The 26,038-nt window shown below is 39.0% G+C and overlaps 1 protein-coding gene, 1 long non-coding RNA gene and 1 other non-coding gene across 3 annotated transcripts in view; 2 read left to right on the forward strand and 1 right to left on the reverse strand.

Annotated features, from left to right (window-relative positions):
- Positions 1 to 26,038, reverse strand: part of SCAP (SREBF chaperone) — a 70,892-nt gene that overhangs the window by 39,833 nt on the left and 5,021 nt on the right. The window lies entirely within an intron of this gene.
- Positions 16,552 to 18,242, forward strand: LOC121011139 (uncharacterized). The gene is made up of 2 exons (XR_005781509.1): positions 16,552 to 17,011; positions 17,243 to 18,242. It is a non-coding gene; the product is annotated as an uncharacterized LOC121011139 (long non-coding RNA).
- Positions 22,501 to 22,603, forward strand: LOC121011310 (U6 spliceosomal RNA). The gene has a single exon (XR_005781563.1). It is a non-coding gene; the product is annotated as a U6 spliceosomal RNA (small nuclear RNA).

Here is a 26,038-nt window from a genome sequence, read left to right on the forward strand (position 1 = left end):
TGGAGGCCAGGAGGCCTGAGTGGACCACATTACATAAAAATGTAAACAACCCTGCTGCCTGCCTTTGTGGGAGACCCACTATAAGCAAAAACAAAGGAGTTTGTTATTAGACACCTAAATTACAGAGCTGTGCACACGAAGGAAAAAACTCCTAGAACCAGTCAGAACAGCCCTCAGGAATTTTACAGAGGAACAAGCATAGATCAAGTCAGTCACTCTGGCTCAGAAAATAAAGGGCACTAGGAATGGAATGAGTCCATGAGGACAGACTGGGGAGGCAGGCGCATGCATCCCACTTTGCTGTGAGCTCGCTTGAGGTGCCCACAGTTCTGAACCAGCGCCAAATTATGAAAATACATGTGAAAGTTTCAGAAAAATCCACACATACACGATATATTAACATAAGACAATTTTTTTTAAGATGATGGTCTTTTTGCACCTATATTCACCACTCAACATTTAAAATTCTCTTCAACCAACTCACACATTAAGAATCAACCAAGAAAAGGGCACCTGGGTGGCTCAGTTAAGCTCCTGACAGTGGCTCAGGTCATGATCTTGCAGTTCGTGGGTTCAAGCCCTGCGTCGGGTTCTGTGCTGACAGCTCAGAGCCTGGAATCTGCTTCGGATTCTTTGTCTCCCTCTCCCTGCCCCTCTCCCACTCCTCTCTCAAAAATAAAAAAATGTTAAAAAAAGATTAAAAAAAAAAAAAGAATCAACCAAGAAAAATAAATGTGCCAAAGGAAGGTGGAGGAATAGGGAAAAAAGATGTAAAAAACTATACAGACTACAGGCTCTGTCCCACAGCTTTCCAGGACTGTTTGTTGAAAATACTCACCATCTCCCCCAATCTTTGGCTACACTGGAACTGTCACACTTGTTCTTACCACAAAGGTTTACGGACTATCCCATTTCTCTGGAATAAACGCCTAGAAGTGAAACACCTAGGGTACTATGGTTATGTTTACATTTTCTAAGAAACTGCCAAAATATTTCCCAGGGTGCCTGTACCACTTTACATTCCCCCCAGCAACATATGAAACTATTTCTTCTCATCCACCATCATTCAGTATTTCCAATATTTTTTTTTAGCTGTGCCAACAGGTGTGTACTGATAGCTAACTGGGTCCTAAGTTATCCTTTCCTAATGACCAGTGACACTGAACACACACGTGTGCCACATGTCTGTGTGTATATGTCTCAGGATGTTATATATGCAAGATCATGTCATTTGCAAATACAGTTAGTTTAATTTCTTTTCTAATTTCGATGCTTTTTATGTGTTTTTCTTCTAAAACTGTCTTGGCTAGACCTTCTAGTACAATGTTGAATTGCACTGGTGAGAATGAATCCTCATCTTATTCCTGAGCTCAGGAAGAGAACAGTCTTTCACCATTAAATATGACATTACATGGAAGTTTTTCATAAATGCCTTTATCAGGCCTCTATTCCTAGTTCGAGACGTTTTTAAAAAAATCATTAAAGGGTATTGTTTTTTGTGTTTTTTGAGATAATCTTGTGTTTATTTATCCTAATAAGGTTTACAAAGACTGAGTTTTCTTCATATTTTGAACCAACTTTGCATTACTTCTAAATGTTAGTAGACCAGGTTTGCTAATATTTTGTTGAGGGCTACTGTATCTGTATTCATGAGGGATACTGCCCTGCAGTTTTCTTTTTTTATGACATCTTTGTCCAGCATTTGGTATTAGGGTAACGCTGGCCTCACAGGATGATTTGGAAGTGCTCCCTTCTTATTTTTTGGAAGAGTTCATGATAAATCTTTAAACATCTGGCAGAATTCACTAGTAAAGCCATCAGATAATGGGCTTTTATTAGTGGCAAGTTTTTTGTTTTGTTTTTAGTGGGACATTTTAAAATTAACTCAAACTCTTTCCTTGTTTCCTGCTATTCAGATTTTCTATTTCTTCTTTTTTTTGTGATTTCATTTTATTTTTTATTTTTTTTAATTTACATCCAAATTAGCATATATTGCAACAATGATTTCAGGAGTCGATTCCTTAGTGCCCCTTACCCATTTAGCCCATCTCCCCTCCCACAACCCCTCCCATAACCCTTTGTTCTCCATGAATCTTTTCTGTTTTGTCCCCCTCCCTGTTTTTATATTATTTTTGTTTCTCTTCCCTTATGTTCATTTGTTTTGTTTCTTAAAGTCCTCATATGAGTAAAGTCATATGATTTTTGTCTTTCTCTGACTAATTTCACTTAGCATAATACCCTCCAGTTCCATCCACATAGTTGCAAATGGCAAGATTTCATTCTTTTTGATTGCCGAGTAATACACCACATCTTCTGTATCCATTGATGTACATTTGGGCTCTTTCCATACTTTGGCTATTGTTGATAGTGCTGCTATAAACATGGGGGTGTGTGTGTCCCTTGGAAACAGCATACCTGTATCCCTTGGATAAATGCCTAGTAGTGCAATTGCTGGGTTGTAGGGTAGTTCTATTTTTAGTTTTTTGAGGAACCTCCATACTGTTTTCCAGAGTGGCTGCACCAGCTTGCATTCCCATCTATTTCTTCTTTAAGTCAGTTTTCTTAGTTTGTTTCAGGATCTGCCCATTCTATCTAAGTTAACTAATTTACTGGCGTAGTATTTACTATTCATAGTATATCCTTGCAATCATTTTTATTTCTGGAAGGTGGGTGGTATTGTCCCCACTTTCATTAATAATTCTAGTAATCTGAATCTTATTTGCTTGGTCATTCTAGCTAAAGGCTTGCCAAGTTTGTTGATCTTTTAAAAGAATCAACTTTTGGTTTTACTTACTCTGTTGTTTTCCTATTCTCTACTCATTTGTTTCCACTCTAGTTTCATAATTTTCTTCCTTCTGTTTGCCTTGGGTTTATTTCACTCTTCTTGTTCTAGTTTCTTAAAGTTGAAGAATAGTTACCTCCTTAATAGTTGAGGTTATTGACTTGATATCTTCCTCTTCTTTTTGTTATTTATTTGCTTTTGAGGGTGAGAGAGAGAGCACAGATGGAGGAGGGACAGAGAGAGAGGGGGAGACACAGAATCTGAAGCAGGCTCCAGGCTCTGAGCTGTCAGTGCAAAGCCTAATGTGGGGCTCGAACTCATGAACTATGAGATCATGACCTGAGCCACCAACTAAGCCACCCAGGTGTCCCTCTTCCTCTTTTCTTAATATAAGCATTGACAGCTATAAATTTCCCTCCAAAAACTACTTTAGCTGCATCCTGTAAGTTTTCATATTTGTGATTTTGTTTTCATTCACCTCAAAGTTCTCATTTCTCTTATGCTTTCTTCTTTGATAACTGGGTTTTTAGGGGTTGTTATTGAGGTTTCCTTATATTCTTTCAATAGGAGTCTTTGTCTGATATGCTCTTTGGAAATATTTTCTCCCACTCTGTAGCTTGTCTCCTTTTTTATTCTTTCTACAAACTTTTTGACATAGCCAAAGTTTCTAATTTAGATGAAGTCTAATTTATCCATTTTTCTTCTTTTATGGATCATGCTGTATTTGCCATGTATAAGAATTCTTTACCCTGCTGTGCTTCTGAAATTTTTCTCTGATGTTTTCTTCTAGCATTTTTTATAGTTTTACATTTAAATCTATGATCCATTTGAGTTACTTTTTTTATATGCTGTGAAGCTTAGGCCTAGGTTGTTCTCTCCCGACCACCCCATAGATATCCAATTGTTCCCACAGCAACTGTTGAAAAGACTACCCTTCCTCCACTGAACTGTCCTGACACATTTTAGTCCGTTCGAACTACTACAACAAAAATATCATGCACTGGGTGGCTTAAACAACATATATATATTTATTTCTCACAGCTCCGGAGGCTGGGAAATCGAAGATCGAGGCACTAGCACACTACATTTCTGGGGAAGGCCCACTTCCTGGTTCACAGATAGCTATCTTCTGCGTCCCTACATGACAGAGAGTAAGAGGTAAGAGCTCTCTGGGGTCTCTTTTATGAGGGCACTGATCCCTTTTTTTTTTTTTAATTTTAAACGTTTATTTATTTATTTTTGAGAGGGAGATAGAGTGGGAGCAGGAGGGAGGCAGAGAGAGAGGGAGACACAAAATCCGAAGCAGGCTCCAGGCTCTAAGCTGTCAGCACAGAGTTGGACACAGAGCTCGAAACCACAAACCGCGAGATCATGACCTGAGGTGAAGTCAGATGCTTAACCGACAGAGCCACCCAGGCGCCCCAGCACTGATTCCATTCTTGAGGGCTTCACCCTATAACCTAATCACCTCCCAAAGTCCCCCACCTTCCTAGTATCATCACACCGGGGTTAGGATTTTAAAATGTAAATTTGGGGGAGTCACAAACATTCAAAAAGCAGTTGGCTGTACTTGTGTGGGTGTATTTCTAGGTTTCCTAGGTCCAGTGATCTATGTGTCTATCCCTCTACCAATACTACTCATGATTACCAAAACTATAAAAAAGTTTTGAAATGGGTATTCTGATTCCTCCCATTCAAAACTGTTTGATCTAGAGTCCTTTTTGTAGATTCCTTGGGATTTTCTACGTGGATTATCATGTCATCCGCAAATAGGGTTGCATTTATTTCTTCCTTTCCATAATTTCTTCAGTTTTCTGTACTACTCCATCTCCTCTCCTTTTGGGACTTCAGTAACGTGAAAAGCTAAACCTTTTGTTATCGTCCCATAATTCCCTGAAGCTCTGTTCACTTCTCTTCAGTTTAATAATTCCTATTGGGTCAGACCAGATAATTTTCACTGTTCTATCTTCAAGTTAACTCACTCTTCTTTTATCTCCACCCTGTTACTGAGTCCCTTTAAGGAATTTTTAATTTAGTTTTAGTTATAAATTTTACAATTTTATTTTTAATTTTTTTTTTAACGTTTATTTATTTTTGAGACAGAGAGAGAGAGAGAGAGAGAGAGAGCGAGCGAGCGAGCATGAACAGGGGAGGATCAGAGAAAGAGGGAGACACAGAATCTGAAACAGGCTCCAGGCTCTGAGCTGTCAGCACAGAGCCCGACGCGGGGCTCAAACCCATGGACTGCGAGATCATGACCTGAGCTGAAGTCAGACGCTTAACCAACTGAGCCACCCAGGCGCCCGTACAATTTTAAATTTAAATGTCTAATTTCCCATTTGTTTCCAGGGTGTTCACCCCTACTTCTTGAAGTTTTAATTATATTTTAATTATGCTTTTTGCCTTAAATTCTTTGATAATCCCAACATCTATAACATGTCATAGTTACCATCTGTTGACTGTCCCTTCTCCTTAGGAGACAGTAAGATTTTCCCAACTCTTCATATACGGGACAATTTTGAATTTCTGGAGATTACGCTATGTTACTCTGGATCTTGTTTAGGTGCAATGGAAAACAGTGGATTTTTGTTTGTTTGAACAGTAACTACATTGATTAGGTCCAACCCACAAGTTCCTATCCATCTTTTGTGGGCTGTGTTGTGATGTCAGTTTAGTTTTCACAGCCCCTGTGATACTACTGTGATCTGTCCCAGGTATACCATGCAGTGGCCAGCACACTTCACCGCTGAATCCTCAAAGCTCTTGGTATGCTGTTCAGGGGTCAGATGCATGCATGCTATTTCAAAGGAGAGCCCAGGAGTTCATACACAATACTATGGGTTCACTTTGTTGAGTTCCTTCCTCTCTGCAATCTTCCTAACACTTTTCAGCTCTCAGGGGCCCCTTTCCTGGTCTTCTGGCTAAAAAGGAAAGGCTTTAGCTTCTCTGAGTACCTCCCACTACTGTGATTGCCCCTAGGGTAAAGTGGTGAGAGGATAGAGAAAACAAAAAACCAGTGAATGTCACCATGCTCTTGGGACCATAATCCCTAAAAATAAAAGGACTCCTTTCCCATCTGGCTGCCAATGTCACTGCTGCCTCCACTGCTATAGACTTTCATGGGGGCCAGGGCAGGAGAAAATGGGGGAGGGGGGCATGTGAACAACAACAACAAAAAGATCTTCATCCATCTCTACTCTCTGACCCATAGGAATCCCCTTTCCTGCTCTTGAGACTAGAAAGAGAGGGATTCTCTTGGACCTTATTCTGTATGCACCCAGTTCCAGATTTTCCTCTACCTTTGAGTCCAGGCTGGAAGGTATGCTAAGTGTTTATTTATTTTTTGACAGAGGGAGAGAGCGTGCACATGGGAGAGGGGCATAGAGAGAGGAGGACAGAGGATCCCAAGCAGGCTCTGCACTGACAGCAGAGAGCCGGATGCGGGGCTCAAACCCATAAATGGTGAGATCACAACCTGAACCTGAGCTTAAGTCAGATGCTTAACCAACTGAGCCACTCAAGTGCCCCAAGACTGAAAGGTATTCTTTAGAAACAAAAAACAAAAAGTTTCCTTCCCCAAACCACCTGCTACCATTATCTTCCAGGATACTCAACTGATGCATGCAATCTGTCCAGAGATTTTAATTGTATTCAATCAGAGAGAAAGGATAGAATGTGCTTACTACATCTTGATCAGAATCAGAAACCTTTTTTTTTTTTTTTTTTAAGTAGGCTCTACACCCAGCGTAGAGCCCAACATGGGGCTTGAACGCACTACCCTAAGATCAAGACCTGAGCTGAGATCAAGAGTCAGACCCTTAACTGACTGAGCTACCCAGGCACCCCTGAACCCTTTCATTTTTTAATGTAAATATCTTCATAAATTCCTATATTCTTTGCCATTAAAGAAACTTAATGGTTACACTATACTTGTTGGCATCTTTCTGTCAATCATATTCCATGTGAGAAGTATGTAGTGTCTTACTGTGTTTAACAAGTTTTCTATACAGGCCACGTATTCTTTTTACATGAATCTTTTTACAATCTCACAGAATCTTTTTACAATCTGAAATAATGAAATAAAGGTTATAGGCAAAAAATACACATCAGAAGAATGGAAGAAAATGTTAGTACTGGTTGCTGGTCTTCATGTGATATGAGTATGTGGAGAGACATTTTAAGTCAACTTTCTGTACTTTTACATTTTTTATGACGAGTACTGCCTTTTTATCTTAAACTTTTTAAATTTAGCATAAATATTACAGAAAAGTATACAAATTATAAGCATACAGCTCCATGAAAGTAAACATAGTCATTTAACCTAAATGCCACTCACATCAAGGAGTATTACCCAAAAGTTCCCCATTACCAGCCACAATTGTGACTGCTTTTCTTTTTTTTTTTATTTTCTTTTTGTAACGTTTATTGATTTTTGAGAGAGAGAGAGAGAAAGAGAGCGCACACACGAACAGGGGAGGGGCAGAGAGAGAAAGAGACACAGAATCTGAAGCAGGCTCCAGGCTCTGAGATGTCAGTACAGAGCTAGATGCGGGGTTTGAATTCACAAACTGTGAGATCATGACCTGAGCCAAAGTCGGACACCTAACCGACTGAGCCACCCAGGCGCCCCAATAGTGATTGCTTTTCAGTTACAAAGGTAGTACATATACATTTATACAAATAGTACTGGAACACACATATATTTTTAATGTTTATTTATTTTTGAGAGAAACAGAGTGCAAGCGGGGAGGTGGGGGTGGGGTGGGGCAGGGAGACAGAATCCAAAGTAGGTTCCAGGTACTGAGTTGTCAGCACAGAGCTTGACACGGGGCTCAAACCCATGAACCATGAGATCATGACCTGAGCCAAAGTCGGACACTTAACTGACTGAGCCACCCAGGTGCCCTTACTGGAACATATTTCTGATTTTAGCTATTGTGATGTTATCTCTTCATATGTTGTAAACGTTTATATTTACTTCTTAAACTGTTACAAAAATCTCTAGTACGTTTTGTATAGGTTGATTCTAGAACTTGACAACCATTTAAAAAGCATTTGGAATATCATGCACTGGGAAAGCCTCAGAATCCCCAGCAGACTGACAGAAGAAAGTATTTCTCTCCCAAGGCCAGTCGGTAAAGACTGGAGAAGGTGACTGCTTCTTCAAATGCGAAGACAGCAACACAAGACACCCAAGAACAGTTTCCCAGTAACTGACCCCAAAGAAATAGAGATTTGCAATCTGCCTAATAAAGAATTCAGCTTAGTAAGCTACAGGGAAACACAGAAAGACAATTCAGTGAAATCAGGAAACAATGCGCAGACAAAACCAGAAGCTTAACAGAGAGACAGAAATTATAAAAGAGATCCAAACAGAAATCCTGGAAGTGAAGAATGCAATGAAATGAAACATGCAGTAAAGAATACCATCAGCAGATGCGATCAGAGCAGAAGAAAGAATCTGTGAATTTATAGGTCACTTGAAATTATCCAGTCAGAGAAGAGCAAAAAGAGAGAGAAAGAGAGAGAGAGAGAGAAAGAGAGAGAGAGAGAGAGAGAGAGAGAGAGAGAGAGAAAAGAAAGCCCATGTGAATTATAAGACACCATCAAGAGAAACTATCTGAGCCCTGTTGGTATCCTAGAAGGAAAACAGAAGGAGAAAGGGATAAAAAGCTTATCTAAAAAAATAATGGCGGGGGGGCACCTGGGTGGCTCAGTTGGTTAAGCATCTAACTTCAGCTCAGGTCACGATCTTGCAGTTTATGGGTTTGAGCCCTACATTAGGCTCTGTACTGACAGCTCAGAGCCTGGAGCCTGCTTCAGATTCTGTCTCTGCCTCTCTTCTCTGCCCCTTCCCCACTTGCATTCTCTCTCTTCTTCTCTCAAAAATAAACAAAAACATCTTTTAAAAATATTAAAAAAAAAAACACCTACCGTAAAAAAAAAAAAAAAAAAAAACAACCCTACAGTAATCTACAGTAATAATCATAAAGATACTCACTGGACTTGAAAAAAATGGAGGACATCAGTGAAACCATTAACATAGAGATAAGTAATAACACAGCAAAGATTAAAAGGCTCAATAAACAAAATGAGAAACACACCTGATAGAATGAACAGCAGGCTGGAAGAAGCAGAGAAATGAATTCATGACCTAGAAGACAGAGCAATGGAAAGTAATCAAGCTGAACAAAAGAGAAAAGAATTATGCAAAATGAGAATAGACTTAGGGAACTCTGTGACTCCCTCAAACATAACAGTATTGTAGAAGTACCACAAGAAGAAGAAAGAGAAAGGGGGCAAAGAATCTATATGAAGAAATAATAGCTGAAAACTTCCCTAAGCTGGGCAAGGAAACAAACATCCAGATCCAGGAAGCACAGAACCCCCAACAAAATCAGAAAAGCAGATCCACCCCAAGACATTTAATTTGTATCTAAATTTATTAAAATTTAATTGTAATTAAAATGGCAAAATATAGTGGTAAATAAAAAAGTATTAAAAGCTGGGGTGCCTAGGTGGCTCAGTCGGTTAAGCATCTGACTCCGGCTCAGGTCATGACCTTGTGGTCCGGGAGTTTGAGCCCTGCGTCGGGCTCTGTGCTGACAGCTCAGAGCCTGGAGCCTGTTTCAGATTCTGTGTCTCCCTCTCTCTCTGACCCTCCCCCATTCATGCTCTGTCTCTCCCTGTCTCAAAAATAAATAAACGTTAAAAAAAAAAATTAAAAAAAAAAAGTATTAAAAGCAACAATACAAAAGAAGACAGTTACATAAAAAGGAAATATCATAAGGCTATCAGTGAATTTTTCAGCAGAAACTTTCTAAGCCAGAAAGGAGTGGCATGAATCAATATTCAAAGTGCTAATTGGTAAAAACCTTTAGCCAAGAATACTCTGTCCAGCAAGGCTATCATTCAGAATATGAGAGAGAAAGAATTTCCCAGACAAACAAAAACTAAAGGAGTTCATGACCATTAACCAGCCCTGCAAGAAATACTAAGGGGGACTTTTGGAGGAGGCACCTGGATGGCTCAGTTGGTTGAGTTCTGACTCTTGATCCTAGCTCAGGTCTTGATCTCAGGGTTGTGAGTTCAAGCTCCATGTTGGGCTCCATGCCCAGAGTGGAACCTACTTAAAGGGGACTTTCCTGAGTGAAAGGAAAGATGAAAAATGACAGTATGAAGATAGGAAACACAAAAGCATTAAAAATAAGTATTTCCAGGGGTGCCTGGGTGGCTCAGTTGGTTAAGCGTCTGACCTCAGCTCAGGTCATGATCTCACAGTCTGTGAGTTTGAGCCCTGCGTCAGGGTCTGTGCTGACAGCTCAGAGCCTGGAGCCTGCTTCGGATTCTGTGTCGCCCTCTCTCTCTGCCCCTCCCCTGCTCATGCTCTCTGTCTCAAAAATAAATAAAAACATTAAAAAAAATTTTTTTTAATAAATAAATAAATAAATATTTCCAGGGGCACCTGGGTGGCTCAGTCAGTTGGGCTTCTGACTTTGGCTCAAGTCATGACCTTGCAGTTCATGGGTTCAAGCCCCACATTGGGCTCTGCACTGACAGCTCAGAACTGGAGCCTGCTTCAGATTCTGTGTCTCCTCTCTCTGCTCTTCCCCCACTCACTCTCACTCTCTCTCTCTCTCAAAAATAAACATGAAAAAAAATTTTAAATAAATATTGCTGAGCATGTCTGGGTAGCTCAGTCAGTTAAGCATTCAACTCTTGGTTTCAGCTCTTGATCTTGCAGTTTGTGAGTTCAAGGCCTGCGTCAGGCTTCATGTTGACAGTGCAGAGCCTGCTTGGGCTTCTCTCTCCCCCTCTGCCCCTCCCGTTTGTGTGCATGTTCTCTCTCTTAAAATAAATAAACTTTAAAAACTAAATAGTATTTCTGTAAAAAATCAGTCAAGGAACACAAAATGATGTAAAATATGACATCTTACACCTAAGACATGGGGAAAAGTAAAGAATGGACTCAAATTTAAACAACCATCAACTTAATATAAGCTGCTACATGCAGAATATATTAATAGAAACTTAATGGTAACCACAAATCAAAAACCACTAATAAATATGTAAAGAATATAAAGAAAGAAATCCAAATATAGCACTAAAGAAAACCAGCATAAAGAAGATCCACATGAAAGACAGAAAGGATCGGGGAAAATCTTCACAAACAACCACAAAACAAGTAATAAAATGGCAAAAATATGTGTCTATCAATAACTACTTTAAATGCAAATGGACTAAACATTCTACTAAAAACACATGGTGACAGAACAGATTAAAAAAAAAAAGACCCATCTATATGCTGCCTAAAAGAGACTCATTTTAGACCTAAAGACACCTGCAGACTGGAAAGTGAGGAGATGGAGAAACATTTGTCACGCAACGGCTGTCAAAAGAAAGCCGGAGTAGCAATACTTACATCAGACAAAATAGACATAAAAACAAAGACTGTAATAAGAGACAAGAGAACTACATAACGATAAAGAGGAAAATCCAACAAGAAAATGTAACAATTATAAATACTTATGCACCCAACATGGCAACATCCAAATACGTGAAACAGTTAACAAACATAAACGAACAAACCAATAATAATATAGTAATAGTAGGAGACTTTAGCACCCCTCTTACATAATGGACAGATCATCTAAACAGAAAATCAACAAGCAAACAATGGCTTTGAATGACATACTGGGCCAGGTAGATCTAACATATCTATTCAGAACATTCCATCCTAAAGCATCAGACTACACACTCTTTTCAAGTGCATATGGAACATTCTCCAGAGAAGATCACATATTAGGCCACAAAACAAGCCTCAACAGATTCAAAAATACGGAAGTTATACCATGCATCTTTTCTGATCACAACACTATGAAACAAGAAGTCAACCACAAGAAAAAATCTGGAAAGACCACAAATATATAGAGTTTAAATAACATGCAACTAGGGGTGCCTGGGTGGCTCGGTCAGTTAAGCAACCGACACTTGATCTCAGTTCAGGTCTTAAATTCGGGATCATGAGTTCATGCCCCACACTGGACTCCATGCTGGGCATGAAGTCTACTTAAAAAAAAAAAAAATGCAACTAAACAATGAATGAGGGGTGCCTGGCTGGCTCAGCCAATGGAGCATGCGACTCTGGATCTCTGGGTTGTAAGTTTGAGCCCCATGTTCAATATAGAGATTATCTAAAAATTTAAAAATCCTTAAAAAAAAATCAATGAGTCAACCAGAAAACAAAAGAAGAAATTATAAAGTACATGGAGAGGCACCTGGGTGGCTCGGCTGAGGGTCCAACTTTGGCTCAGGTCATGATCTCACAGTTGGTGAGTTTGAGTCCCATGTCAGGCTCACTGTTCTCAGTACAGAGCCTACTTTAAGATCCTCTGTCCCCCTCTCTCTGCCGCTCCCCTGCCCATGCTCTCACTCTCAAAAAATAAAAAAGTAAAGATTAAAAGTACATGGAAACAAATGAAAATGAAAACACAATGGTTCAAAACCTTTGGGATGTATCAAGAGCTGTTGTAAGAGGGAAGTTTACAGTAATACAGGTCTACCTCAGGAAGCAAGAAAAATCTCAAATAAATAACCTAACTTTACAGCTAATGGAGCTAGAAAAAGAACAACAAAACCTAAAACCAGCAGAAGAAAGGAAATGATAAAGATTAGAGCAGAAATAAATGATACAGGGGTGCCTGGATGGCTTAGTTGGTTAAGTGGCCAACTTTAGCTCAGGTCATGATCTTGCAGTTCATGAGTTTGAGCCCTGCATTGGGCTCTGTGTTACAGCTCAGAGCTTATAGCCTGCTTCGGATTCTGTGTCGCCCTCTCTTTCTGCCCCCTCCCCGCTCACACTCTGTTTCTCTCTCAAAAATAAACAAACATTAAAAAAAAACTTTTTTAATTAAAAAAAAAGAGGAATAAAGGATACAGAAATTTAAAAAACAATAGATCAATGAAACCAGGAACTGGTCTCTAGGGGGGGGAATCAATAAAACTGATAAACTTCAAGCCAGACTTATCAAGGGAAAAAAAAGGACCCAAATACACAAAATCACAAATGAGACAGGAGAATAACACCAGAGAAAAGAGAATATTATGAAAAATTACAGAACAACAAATCAGACAAGCTAGAAAAAAATGGGTAAATTATTAGAAACATAGAACCTACCAAAACTGAAATGGGAAGAAAAAGAATATTTGAACTAATTACCAGCAAAGAAATTGAATAGTAATCCAAAAACTCATAAAAAAAAAAAAATCTAGGCCCAGATTGCCTCACAGGTGAATTCTACCAAACACTGAAAGAAGAGTTAATACCTATTCTTCTCAAACTATTCCAAAAAACAGAAGAGGGAAGAAACACTTGCAAACTTATTCCACGAGGCCAGCATTACCCTGATATCAAAACCAGATAAAGACACCACAAAAAAAAAGTAGAACTACAGGCCAATATCCCTGACGAACACTGATGCAAAAATCCTCAACAAAATAATAGCAAACCAAATCCAAAAATACATTTAAAAAAATCATTCAAGGGCATCTGGGTGGCTCAGTTGGTTAAGTGTCCAACTCTTGGTTTCGGCTCAGGTCACGATCTTGTGGTTTCATGAGTCCAAACCCCACACCAGGCTCTGCATTGGCAGCATGGAGTCTACTTGGGATTCTCTCTCCCTACCTCTCTCTGCTCCTTCCCAACTCGCACTCTCTCTCAAAATAAATAAACAAACTTAAAAGAAAAAAAATCATTCACCACGATCAAGTGGAATTTATTCCTGAGTTGCAAGGGTGGTCCAATATTCCCAAATCAATCAATGTAACATGTCACATCAATAACAGAAAAAAATAAGAACCATATGATCACTTCAATCGATGCAGGAAAAGCATCTGACAAGGTACAACATCCATTCAAGATAAAAATCCCTCAACAAAGTAGGTTTAGAGGGAACATAACTCAACATAAAAACATGTTGTTTTTATGAGGCCATGTGTGAAAAACTCACAGCTAATATCATTCTCAATGGGGAAAAACTGACAGCCTTTCCTCTAAGGTCAGGAACAACACAAGGATGTCCACTCTCACTATTTTTATTAAACATAGTACTGAAATTCCTAGTCACAGCAATCAGACAGCAAAAAGAAATAAAAAGCATCCAAATCAGCAAGGAAGAAGTCAAACTTTTACTAGTTGCAGATAACATGATACTATATGTAGAAAACCCAAAAGACTCCACCCCAGAACTGCTAGAACTCATAAATGAATTCAGTAGAGCTGCAGAATACAAATTCAATATACAGAAATCTGTTGCATTTCTATACATCAGTAATGAAGTAGCAGAAAAAGAAATTAAGAAAATCCCATTTATCAGACTTCAAACTGTATTACAAAGCTATAATCATCAAGACAGTATGGCACTGGCACACAACCAGACACTCAGATCAATGGAACAGACTAGAGAACCCAGAGATGGACCCACAAATATATGGCCAACTAATCTTTGACAAAGCAGGAAAGCATATCCAATGGAATAAAGACAGTCTCTTCAGCAAATGGTGCTGGGAAAACTCGACAGTGACATGCAGAAAAATGAACTTGGACCACTTTCTTACACCATGAGAAAAATAAACTCAAAATGGATGAAAGACCTAAATGTAAGACAGGAAGCCATCAAAATCCTCAAGGAGAAAGCAGGCAAAAACCTCTTTGACCTTGGCCACAGCAACTTCTTATTCAACACGTCTCCAGAGGCAAGGGAAACAAAAGCAAAAATGAACTATTGGGACCTCATCAAAATAAAAAGCTTCTGCACAGCTTAGGAAACAATCAGCAAAACTAAAAGGCAACCGACAGAATGGGAGAAGACATTTGCAAATGACCTATCTGCTAAAGGGTTAGTATCCAAAATATATTAAGAACTTATAAAACCCAACACCCAAAAAACTAACCCAATTTAAAAATGGGCAGAAGACATGAAGCGACACTTCTCCAAAGACGACATTCAGATGGCCAACAGACCAACAGGCCAACATAAAAAAAATGCTCATTGTCACTTATCAGGGAAATGCAAATCAAAACTACAATGAGAGATCATCTCACACCTGTCAGAATGGCTAAAATAAAAAACACAAGAAACAACAGATTTTGGCAAGGATATGGAGAAAAAGAAACCCTCTTTCAGTGTTGGTGGGAATGCAAGCTGGTGCAGCCACTGTGGAAAAGAGTATGGAGGTTCCTCAAAAAATTAAAAATAGAACTACCCTACAATCCAGCAATTGCACTACTGTGTATTTACTCAACAAATACAAAAACACGAATTCAAAGAGATATATGCACCCCTATGTTTACAGCAGCATTATTTAGAATAGCCAAGATATGGAAGTAGCTAAGTGCCCATCGACAGATGAACACATAAAGATGTGGTATATATACACAATGGAATATTCAGCCATAAAAAAAAAAAAGAATGAAATCTTACCATTTGCAATAACATGGACAGAGCCAAAGAGTATAATGCTAAGTGAAATAAGTCAGAGAACCATATGATTTCACTCATATGTGGAATTTAAGAAACAAAACAAACTAGCAAAAGGGAAAAAGAGACAAACCAAGAAACAGACTCTTAACTATAGAGAGGAGGGATGAGGAGAAGAGTGAAATAAGTAATGGGGATTAAGAAGTGCACTTGTGATGAGTACTGGGTGATTCAGATAAAGATTTAGGACAAACAAACAAAAAACCACAAAGTATCGTAAGGAAAAACTGCCAACCAAGAATATCCAACAAAGGTGTCTTTCAGAAATGAAGGAAAGGGGTACCTGGGTGGCTCAGTCAGTTAAGCGTCTGACTTCAGCTCACTTCACGGATCTCACTGTCCGTGAATTCGAGTCCTACATCCAGTTCTGTGCTGACAGCTCAGAGGCTGGAGCCTGCTTCAGATTCTGTGCCTCCCTCTCTCTCTGCCCCTCCCCAACTCTCACTCTGTCTCTATCACAAAAGTAAATAAAAATTTAAAAATTAAAAAAAAAAAAGCAATGAAGGAGAGATAAAGATTTTCATGGATAAACAAAAGTTCAGAGAATTCATCACCATTAGACCTCACTTACAAGCAATGCTCAAAGCAGTTCTTCAGCCAATATGAAAGGATACTAACCAGGAAAAGGAAAACATACCCTGGGTAAAGGCAAGTATACCATCAAATTCAGAATATGGTGGTTTGCTAATCACTTAACTCTAATATAAAAGTTAAGGGGCACCTGGGTGGCTCAGTCAGTTAGTCTTCCAACTTCAGCTCAGGTCATGATCTCACAGCTCTTGAGTTCGAGCCTCGTGTCAGGCTCTGTGCTGACAGCCTGCTTCAGATTCTGTCTCCCTCTCTTTCTGCCCCTCCCCCATCTGCACTCTGTCTCTCTCTCAAAAATAAACATTAAAAAAAATTGTTTTAAGTTAAAAGACAAAACTATTAGTAACTGTAGCTCTAATAATTTGCTAACAGATTTTAAAAAAACATACAAATGGCCAACAGGTACATGGAAAGGTGCTCAACATCCCTAATCATCAGGGAAATGCAAATCAAAACCACAAGTTATAACCTCACACCTGTTAGGATGGCTTTTATTTAAAAAGACAATAGATAACATGTTGGGAAAGATGTGGAGAAAAGGGAATCCTTGTACACTGTTGGTGGAAATGTAAACTGGTATAGTCATTAAGCAAAACAGTATGAAAGTTCCAAAAAATTAAAAAACAACAACAACAACAACAACTATCTTATAATCTAACAATCCTACTTCTGGGTATATCCAAAGGAAACAAAATCATTATCTTAAAGAGCTATCTGCATCTCCATGTTCAGTACAACAGTATTCACAAGAGTCAAGATATGGAAACAACCTAAATGTGAACAGAGAAGTGGATAAAGATGATGTGGTACATATATACAATGGAATATTATCCAGCCATAAGAAAGAAATCCTGTCATTTACATTGTGTACACACACACACACACACACACACACACACACACACACACACACAGATACAAACTTCAGCTACATATTTGTATCCTTTTCAACCCCAAAGCTAAAATCAAGTCCAATGAGAACACATTAGAATAATTTCCATCAAAGTCAAAGGCCAAACAAGCCTATCCCTTTTACTACTGTTGTAGAGGTACGAGCTGTCACAATTAGGTGATTGAAAGAAAACACAGGAGGGGCGCCTGGGTGGCGCAGTCGGTTAAGCGTCCGACTTCAGCCAGGTCACGATCTCGCAGTCCGGGAGTTCGAGCCCCGCGTCAGGCTCTGGGCTGATGGCTCAGAGCCTGGAGCCTGTTTCCGATTCTGTGTCTCCCTCTCTCTCTGCCCCTCCCCCGTTCATGCTCTGTCTCTCTCTGTCCCAAAAACAAATAAATGTTGAAAAAAAAATTAAAAAAAAAAAAAAGAAAGAAAACACAGGAATGTTAAAGAAAAAGTAAAATGACCATTATTTGCAGATGATATTATTATATACCTAGAGAATCAACTAAAAACCTTTATAGTTTTGTAACCAGGTAAGGTGGTGAAAATTAACATATAGAAAATAATGCCTTCACATACACCATCAACAAGAAGGTAGAAGATAAAATGCTTCAATACCACCAAAAACAAAGAAAAAGACCTGAGAATAAACTTAACAAGAAATGCCAAGAAATCTCTCAAACTCTGAGGGACACAGAAGAAGGCTTGAGCAAAGAGAAAGGCATACAATATTCTCAGTGGGAAAGACTCATCACCTAAATGTCATTCTTCCTACATTAACCTAAAAATATAACACAGTACCAATAAAAACAAAAAGGATTTTTTTGAAACAGGCAAATCTACCTTAAAGTTCATATAGTAAAACATAGCCAAGAAAATTCTGAAAATTAAAGGTAATGAATGAGAATTCACTTTGCCAAATATCAAAACATGCTCTAAAGCTAGAATAATTAAAACGTGTACTGAAACATAAATACACAAACTGACGTACAGAATTGAAAGTCCACCCAAATGTATATGACATGTGGCAAAGTATATCACATATAGTAAAGGTATTTGAACAAGTGCAAGAAAGATGACCTGTTTAATACAAGGCATTGCAACAAATGGGTGGCCATTTGGGAAAAAATTAAGTTGGACCCACACTTTTCACCAAAATAAATTCCAAATGGATAAGAGATTTAAAGGTAAATAATGAAATTCTAAAAGTACTTTAAGGAACCACAGGATAATTTTTCATACTCTTCTACTAGAGAAGATCTTTCTAGGTATGATAGAGAACCAAGAAGCCTTAAAAGTTCAATGAGTATGACCTAATTAAGAACTAGAGGGTATTCATGACATGTGAAATAAGTCAGTCAGAGAAAGACAGATATCATATGATTTCACTCATATGTGGAATTTGAGAAAGTCGACAGATAACATAGGGGAAGGGAAGAAAAAAAATAAGATCAAAATAGAGGCGGCAAACCATAAAAGACTCTTCAATACAGAGAACAGAGTTGCTGGAGGAGAGGTGGGTCGTGGGATGGGTTAAATGGGTGATGGGCATTAAGAAGGGCACTTTTCAGGATGAGCACTAGATGTCATATGTAAGAGACGAATTGCTGGGTTCTACTCCTGAAGCCAAGACTACACTGTATGTTAACTAACGTGAATTTAAATTAAAATTTTTTTCACGACAAAATCATTCTAAATAAAAAGATAAATAACAAGCTGGAAAATATAACTGCAAGTTATATCATTAGCAAGGTGCTACATTCCTTCATATACAAAAAATTTTTACAAAATCAATTTTAAAAACACCAAAGCCCAGGGTGCCTGGGTGGCTCAGTCAATTAAGTGTCTGACTCAGTTTTGGCTCAGGTCACCATCTCCCGGTTTGTGAGTTCAAGCCCCACATCAGGCTCCGCACTGACAGTATGAAGCCTGCTCGGGATTCTCTCTCCCTCTCTCTCTGCCCTTCCCCCACTCATGTTCTCTCTCTCTCTCTAAATAAATTTTAAAAAATAATAAATACACCAAAGCCCAACAGAAATATGGGCAAAGGATATGAACAACTTATTCACAGAAAAGAAAATGGAAAACAGTCCTTCAACCTTATAGCAACAGGAGAGATACAAATTAAAACTACACCTGATAGGAGTGTTCACTCTACTAACTCTTAACTTTTCTATAGGTTGAACTAAGCTTGGAAGAAAAAATATACAGAGGAATAATTTTTTCACCTATCAAACTGGCAAAGATCAAACTGTGTGCTATCACAGTGCCGGTGAGGCCACCGCCACACACAGCTGAGGAGCATACTGGACACAGCCTCTATGGAGGTTTATCTGCAAAGAGCTATCAAAATTGCAAAAGCACATACTCATCAACCCAGCAATCCTGCCTCTGCTAAATGACCAGACAGATGCACTTGGCCATGCATCAAATGATGCCTACAGAAGTGTTTCTGCACTAGCAAAATTGACAACACCTTATATGTCCATCAACAGAGCTCTGGCTAAATAAAGGTATATCCTGACAATGGAAAATTATCCAGTTGTGAAAGACAATGAGAAAGTTCTTATGTATCGATAATGAACTATCACAAACAGAGAGAGAAAAAAGCAAGGGATATAGTGGGCTACTTTCATGTAAAAGCAAAGAGCTCTCTGTGTATCTGCCTGTATTATGCAAAGAACACCCCTGCACAGATACTGGAGAACTGGTAACACTGGCTGCCTCTAGGGAGAGGATGCGGTGGCCAGTGCAAGATGGAAGGGAAACTTCCCTGTGTATACTCTGTTGTTCCTTTTGAATTTTGTGCCATGTGAATGTATTACTGCACTGAAAAGCTAAAATTAAAAATAATGAACAATGCTTCCCTGTGGAAGCAGCAGTCTTCCCTGAATTTCTGTCACTGTGTATTTCCCCCATGCCTGTGTTCGTTCTGACTCTCTGAGCCTCCTGATTGATTATGGTCCCTTTAGGAAGAAGGTCACAGCTGAATCGCCTTTGTGTTCCCTAGAGTACCCAGCATCTCATTTGGTGCCGAGCGGAAAGTCACTGCAAGTCTGTTCACTGTGCTAAACTAGTCCACTGGTGCAAACAATTCATCCTTGGGGGAAAGAAGATTTTTCGGAAAGTTGTTTTGCAATGATAAGGACAGGAAATTCTGCTTCTGAAAGCATCAAAATTAGCCAAACAATCCAGAGAATTCTCAGCAGACCAAGTTAAAAGTAAATGAACAGAGAGAGGAGTTTCACTTCATGAATGAAAGCTGATTTCAGAGAACTTGAAGCCTGAAAATACATATATATTCAAGAGGATGATTACTGCCACATTTAGAGTAACTGTTAGGATGGCACAGCAATACCCAGATTGAAGGGAAGACCAAATTATATTAACTGGTTGTGATGGTCATCACAAGTAACCACGTACATGACGCCAACTCTCTTCACAACTGGACAACAACAAATATATTACAGATTTTCTTCCACAGTGCCAGCTACCACATTCTTATTCCCTTCTGACCTGGTCAGGAAGGACTAACAAAGGGACTGAACTGACCCCTGCTAAGAATGTAGGCAAAGAAATTTGTTTTAAACCTAGAAGCAACCCAGGAACCCAATGGGACAGCCCAGTCATTTCATAAGACTTCTGGCTGAGGGGGAGGGTGCCCTCAGTCTCAGTCCCAGCAGGTGCTGGCAGGAGCATGGTGAGGACCAGCCGCCTGCTCCCAGCTAACTGTGGGCAAGCACAGCCATATCCGCACAGGACAGAGGCCCCTTGCCTGGTTTCCTGACAGAAGTGTGGCCTGATGGAGGGCACCACGGTTCTTGATAGCTTACCCTAAAGTGAGAGTGTGAAGAGACTCTTTTTCATTACTGTCACGAAAGCTTTTAATATAAACGCTACACAGAAAATGGTTTCATTCCCAACATAAATCTGCAAAAGCACTGTGAGAGAGAGCTTGAGATGAAGTTCACCTGGAGCTCTTCTCCTTGACACAGCCATTTTCAAAAAATGGTGCTGGGAAAACTGGACAGCCACTATGCAAAATAGTTAGATGGGACCATTACATCACATATAAAAATTCAAAATTCATCAAAGACCTAAACAAAGAGCTAAAACTATAAAACTCTTAAGAGAAAGTAGAGTAAAAGCTTCAGAATACTGGATTTGACAAGAATTTCTTGAATATGACACCAAAAGCACAGGCAGAAAAAAAAAATTGGACCTCAAAAACTGAATTTTTGTTCATCAAAGGAAGCTATTGAGTGAAAAGACAACCCACAGAGTGGGAAAAAGTAATCATACCTGATAGGGACTTAATATCTAGAACACATAAAAAAAAACTTTTATAACTTGGCAACAAAAAAACAAAAAAGCCTACTCAAAAATGGGAAAAGGACTTGAATAGACATTTCTCTAGAGAAGATATACTAATGGCCAAGAGGCACATGAAAAGATGCCCAACACCACTCATCATTAGGGAATGCAAACCATAATGACATTAAAACCATAATGACAGTGGGGTGCCTGAGTGGCTCAGTCACTTAAGTGTCCGACTTCAGCTCAGGTCATGATCTCGCGGTTCGTGGGTTCAAGCCCCGCGTCGGGCTCTGTGTTGCTAGCTCGGAGCCTGGAGCCTGCTTCAGATTCTGTCTTCCTCTCTCTGCCCCTCCCCCACTCGCACTCTGTCTCTGTCTCCAAAAAATGAGAAAAAAAAATTAAAAACAAAAACCATAATGAGATATCACTTCACATCCACAAGCATAGCTATTATTAAAAAATAAAAACAGGGGCACCTGGGTGGCTCAGTCAGTTAAATGTCCGACTCCTGATCTCGGCTCAGGTCATGATCTGGTGGTTCATGGGTTCAAGTCCCATGTCAGGCTCTGTGCTGACAGTGCAGAGCTTGCTTGGGATTCTTTCTCCCCCTGTCTATCTGCCCCTGCTCTGCACGCATGCCCTCTCCCTCTGTCTCTCTCTCCCTCTCTCAAAAATAAGTCAACATTTAAACACCTTTAAAATAATAAATAAAAACAAATAAAAATGGAAAGTAACGTTGCCAAGGATGTGGAGCAACTGGGAACCCTTGTAAGTTACTGGTACAAAGTAAAATGGGGCAGCCACTGTGGAAAACAATCTAGCAGTTCCTCAAAAAGTTAAATACAGAATTACCATATGTTCCAGCAATTCCTCCCCTGGGTATATATCCAAAGAACTGAAAGTAGAGATTTGAACAGGTATCTGTACAGGCATGTTTATAGTAGCATTATTCACAATAGGCAAAGGGAGAAACAGCCCAAATGTCTGCCGACAGATAAAGAGATAAATAAAATGTGGATATACATACAAGAGAATATTTGGAAAATATTACAAAAGGAATGAAAAGAAAATGAAATTCTGACACATGATACAACATGAACAATGTTCACTATGTTAAGTGAAATAAGCCACATATAAAAGGACGAACACAGTATGATTCCACTTATACGAGGAACTTAGAATAGGCAAATTCATAGAAACAGAAAGGAGAATAGTGGTTGCCAGGGGTAGGAGGAGGGAAGAATGGGAAGTTGTTTAAGGAGTACAGAGTTTGTGTTTGGAATGATGAAAAAGTTCTGGAAATGGACAGTGGTGATGGTTGTACAATACTGTGAATATATCTGATGCCACTGAACAGTACACTTAAAAATGGTTAAAATGGTGCTTCAGCAGTAACATATGGTAATACTGGAATGACAGAGAAGATCAGCATAGCCCTTGTGCAAGGATGACACACAAATTTATGAAGCATTCCATGTATTAAAACAAACAAAAAAAATGGTTAGGGGTGCCTGGGTGGCTCAGTCTGTTAAGTGTCCAACTTTGGCTCAGGTCACGATCTCGTGGTTCACGAGTTCAAGCCCCATGTCAGGCTCTGTGCTGACAGCTCAGAGCCTGGAGCTTGCTTCGGATTCTGTCTCTCCCTCTCTGCCCCTTCCCTGTTCACAGTCTGTCTCTCTCTCTCAAAAATAAACATTAAAAAAAATTTAATGGTTAAAATGATAAATTTTACGTTATGTATATTTTATCACAATAAAAAAAACTCATCAAATAATTTAGAAAGGGGGTGCCTGGGTGGTTCAGTTGGTTAAGCATCTAACTCTTGATTTTTGACTCAGGTCATGATCTCATGGTTATGAGATCAAGCCCCATGTTGGGTTCCGTGCTGAGTGTGGAGCCTGCTTGGGATTCTCTCTCTGCTCCCTTGCTTGCATGCATGTATGCTCTCTCTCAAAGTAAAAAACAATAAACATTTTTTTAAATGTAAAAAAAATTAAAATTAAAAAGTTAAAAATAAAACAATTTAGAAAGAAAAAATGAAAATATAAAAAGAGGAAGAGTGAAAGATACAGATGAAGCAAGAGTGCCCTGAGTTAATTAGTAAATAACAGATATAACTGAATAATAGGCACACAAAAGCTCACTGCTCTCTGCTTTTGTATATATTTGAATTTTACCATAATAAACATTAATAAACAAGGAAGTCTTTGTAATGTGCGAAACCTTTTTAGAATTTATCCCCTTACAAAATTTAGCAAGAATGAATACGCAAGGTTCAAAGACCTTCCAACTGGCTGGCTTAGTTGGAAGAGTATGCGACTCTTGATCTGGGGGTTGTGAGTTTGAGCTCCACATTGGGTAGAGATTACTAAAAAAAATAAACTTAAAAAAAAAAGGTTAAAAGACTTAAGCTTAAGGCCTAAAACTATAAAATTCTTTTCTTTATGCTTTATTATTGAGAGAGAGAGAGAGAGAAAACCCCACGCACACAATCCCACAACCATGAGATCATGACCTGAGCCAAAATCAAGAGTTGGACACTCAACCAACTGAGCCACCCAGGCATCCTTATAAAATTCTTATAAGAAAACCTAGGGCAAGGGGCACCTGGCTGGCTCAGTTAACCTTAGAGTCATGAGTTCAAGCCCCATGTTGGGTGTATGATAAAAAAAAAAAAAATGGCAAAACCTTCACAACATTGGACTTGGCAATGATTTCTTGGATATGACACTAAGGACACAGGCAAAAGAAAAAAACAGATTGGACTTCTTAACAATGTTAAAATTGTGTGCACCAAAATACATCAGCAACAGAGTGAAAAAGCAGCACAAAGAATGGGAGAAAATATTTACAAATCAAGTACCTGGTAAGGGATTACTATCCAGCATACACAGAGAACTCCTAAAACAACAAAAAAACAGACAATCTGATGTAAAACTGGGCAAAGGACTTGAATAAACATTTCTCTACAGAAGATACACCAATGGCTAATAAGCACATAAAAAGATGCTCAACATCACTAATCATTAGGGAAATGCAAATCAAGACTACAATGAGATATCATCTCACATCCACTAGGATGGCTACCATCAAAACAAAACAAAACCCCAGAAAATAACAAGTGCTGGCAAGGATGTGGAGAAACTGGAAACCTTGTTCATCACTAGTGATAATGTAAAATGGTACAGCCACTGTGGAAAACTGTATGATGGTTCCTTAAAAAATTAATCAAAGAATTACTATATGATCCAGCAATTCCATTTATGTATATACCCAAAACAGAAAACAGGAACTTGAATATTTGTACACCCATATCCATAACAGCATTATTCACAATATACAAAAGGTACAAACAACCCAAATATCCATCACTGGATATATGGGTAAATAAAATGTGATATATAAATTCCATTTTAACACATGCTACAACATGGATGAATCACGAGGACATCATGATAAATGAAATAGGCCAGTCACAAAAAGACAAATACTGTATGATTCCATTTATATGATGTACTTAGAGTAGACAAAATCAGAAAGCAGAATGGTGGTTGCCAGGGGCCTGGGGAAGAAGGGAATGGGAAGCTGTTCAATGATATAGAGTCTTGGTTTTCCAAGATAAAGAGAAATGGGAGATGAACAGTATTAATGGTTGCACATTATGAATTTATTTAAACCACTGAACTGTACACTTAAAATGATTAAGATGACAAGTTTTATATATATTTACCACAATAAAAAAAATTAAACAACAAAAAAGAAGGAGCACACAGGAGGGGGTGGGGGGGAGGAAGACAGGCCTAGGAGGGATTAAGTGTATTAGAAGGAAAGGAAATAGGAGGGGAACAGAGATTTGGTTACAATATAGTTACAGTAATGTTTAGAATAGGGATGAAATGTGTTTTATATATATGTATGTGTATGTGTGTCTATATATATATGTGTATATATATATATATATTTTTTTTTTTTTTTTTTTAATGCAGGGAGACTTTTTTTTAACGTTTATTTTCAAGAGACAGACAGAGCATGAGCAAGAGAGAGGCAGGGAGAGAGAGGGAGACACAGAATCCAAAGCAGGCTCCAGGCTCCCAGCCGTCAGCACAGAGCCTGACGCAGGGCTAGAACTCACAAACTGTGAGATCATGACCTGAGCCAAATGTGGACACTCAACTGATTGAGCCACCCAGGTGCCCCAAATGTGTTATATATGTTATGGTATAATCTAAAAGAGCAAAATAACTAGACATTAAAAAGAACATCATAAGCCAAAAGTAACCTTAATATAGAAAATACAAACCATAGAACTCTGAGTACAAATCAGACTCTGAACTCCCAAATAGCCAATGCAAAGAGGGAACCATTACTGACTTAGTTCACACTATACTTTAGACAAAATCAAAACAGTGGCTTCGAAGAGGCACAGTCATTCCAAGCATTAAACCTCATGGAAATTCCAGTAGGCCTCAGAGATTTTCTTAGGGACTTCTCACACAGATCTCCATGCAAGCTGCTGGGACCATGCAAAGTCAGTTTACTAAAAAACAATTGGAGGAGGGGCCAAAATTATGTTGCCTCCTAATGATCTGGCTTCACTCAAAGACAAAACACTGCCCAGAACATGTGCATTGAAACACCTTCCAGCACAGTCTCACGAATGTTTTCTCACAGTTGTGCTTGGGATGGCATTTGGGAAGTGAAAAAATTCAAGATTATCCTCCCTGACAGGAATATGAGATGCAACATTCTCTGTTGTTTGCTAAAGGCAGGTCTTGATGTTTCCAACAGTTACTGGTGCAGGGATGATAAATCAGAATGAACGTCCACATCCAACCAGACGTCAGGCCTGAAAGAAAGCACCTAATCACCCCATGGAGATGAGCGGCATCTACATGAGCTGGTAGAGAGAAGAAGAGT

This window comes from Herpailurus yagouaroundi, unplaced genomic scaffold, assembly GCF_014898765.1.
Source record: "Herpailurus yagouaroundi ecotype Mexico unplaced genomic scaffold, PumYag 193, whole genome shotgun sequence".
NCBI classification, from domain to species: domain Eukaryota; kingdom Metazoa; phylum Chordata; class Mammalia; order Carnivora; family Felidae; genus Herpailurus; species Herpailurus yagouaroundi.